Here is a 2,199-nt window from a genome sequence, read left to right on the forward strand (position 1 = left end):
CGTTGGGAATGCTGATCAAAAGCCAGTTGATCTCAACTGCGTGCTGACTTTGAATAAAGCAGAGCTTGAGAGGTCAAGAATAGAAAGTGATGTATAGGATGAATAGGGAGAAAGTACATATAGGATTAAAAGGGAGAAATCTATAGAGAAGTTTGTTTTTCCGTTTGATTCTAAATTATGACTGACTTGAGGAATCTGTCTAAAGAATGGGACCGGGGATAGGAAGTGAGAAGCCGAAACGGTGCTGGGTACAGGGAAGACAGACTAGCAGACCAGCAATCTCCTCCAGCAACATAACAAGCATTTTTAAAGAGTCAAAACTCCTGTTTGATGTCTTCACAAATCCTCATTCCTGAGAGTCTATTTGGACTTATGCTTGAAAGGGAAGGGACATATACTCTTCTTCCGTAATTCACTTCTTCATTCAAACATAAAATTCACTCCTTCCACCTCCTGGGTGGAAGACAGAGGCCTTTGTTTTAAATTAAAGTCAATCTCAGATGACTGACCACAGTGTCCAGAGGCCACATGATGGCAAAGTAGGGAAGAATGAAGAACTTCAAGGGTCTTCATAACAGTTCTGAGATTGCTCCTCCTGCTTTTGATCCTTTAGGCCGGCCTGCTTGCTTCTTCTTGGATTTGCCATCCCCCTTCACACCCAGTAGTGGATGGACTTCATCATTTGGTACTCCTTGCAGTTCAATATTGGTCGTTTTGGGTTTCTTCTTAGGTGGCTGGGACCCGTCTGCTGAAGACTGCCTCTTCTTCTCTGAGCTAGCCCCTTCGTCCATCAGGGAGGTTTGGACTGCATCCGGTGGGGGGCCATAAGGATTTTCTTCTGGGTCTTCTACCTCAGGGGCAATGGGTAAATATAATAGAGCCTTTGAATCTTCCAGTTCTTCATCACTGCTACAGAAGGCCACGATAGGGTCCACGCTGGTGACATCCACTTCCTCGTCCTCTGCGGCGTCAGCCCCTGTCTGTTCAGGCTCACTCTTATCTTCATCTTCAATATCAAACTCTGATTCCCTTTCTTCATATTCTATATTTTCATCCAATTCTTTGAAGTCTGGCGCAAATGCACTCCAGTTTTCTACTTGATTTTGTGCCCAGATAGATACCACTCCACTAGAAATGGACGCTATGGTGGGTCGAACAGGATGCCAAGCTACATCCAGGAGGAGCTCTCCTCTGGTCCCATGGAGAATCTTTACCAAGTTGCCAATGCTCTTCTCCCACATGTACAGGGCATGCTGCCGGGCTGACCCTGCCACTATGTACTCCCCATCCCCAGAGAAACAGCATTTCTTCCACGGGGTCCTATTCACCAAGTCCTGCAATTTCTGCATGGGTTCAGGCTCTCCATCTCTTCCACAGGTTAAGATTTCTCTACCGTCATAAACTCTGATTATTCGATCCGCTGTGTTAATTAAAAAGCAACTCCCCTTCCGGGCAAACTCTATTGACTTAATGGCTGTGGTATTGCTTGTTCCAGTTGTTACTCTGAAGGAAGCAACAAGATCCTGAGAATCGGTTTTTAGGACCAAAATCTTGCCTTTTGCATTTCCTGTGTAGATATATTCTCCTCGCCTATCAAAAGATGCAACCACGTTCAAATCGGAGTCATGTTTGGAATCTGAAAGGGTCAACATGACAGGAGCAGATTTCATGGGACACACGAGAACCTTGTTCTGATCTCGTGGATGATACTGGACTTTTCGCTCCTCAGTGCATGTCCTTGAGTGACTTACTTTTACCTGAAATTTTGCTGCCTGTATCCTAGAAAAAACTTCGGTTTGCACATTCTTTCTTCCATTTTAAAGTTACCTACTCACCAGATGCCTCCTATATTTTCATAGTCTGTTACAAAGGATGGGCAGAAAAGAAAGTGCTTGGAAGATTTCAGATTTTCTGAGAGAGAGATAGGAAAGGCCCCCTCTTTTTAACATTCTGTAACATTTTGCTCAAGCTGGGCTGTAAGACGGTCAGGGTTTTTCTTGGTTTTCTTCTCATTGCATGTTTCTCTCCAGTATTGGTTCATTCAATCATGGTTTATGAAGATAGCTAGTTTCATTTGGTCTCCAGCAAAGAATCATTAGTAGTTTATATTGCTTTACCTGTATGGGCTTCCAGAGACAAAAACAAACTGGGGTGTCTTTGAACAAGCTTATTTTATACTGGGGTGGGGGAATCTATGCA

General features: G+C 43.9%; 1 pseudogene; it reads right to left on the minus strand.

Annotated features, from left to right (window-relative positions):
- Nucleotides 1–238: 238 nt before the first annotated feature.
- Nucleotides 239–1,685, minus strand: LOC102282073 (retinoblastoma-binding protein 5 pseudogene; annotated as a pseudogene).
- Between the last annotated feature and the right edge of the window lie 514 nt (nucleotides 1,686–2,199).

This window comes from Bos mutus, chromosome 9 (assembly GCF_027580195.1).
Source record: "Bos mutus isolate GX-2022 chromosome 9, NWIPB_WYAK_1.1, whole genome shotgun sequence".
Lineage (NCBI taxonomy): Eukaryota > Metazoa > Chordata > Mammalia > Artiodactyla > Bovidae > Bos > Bos mutus.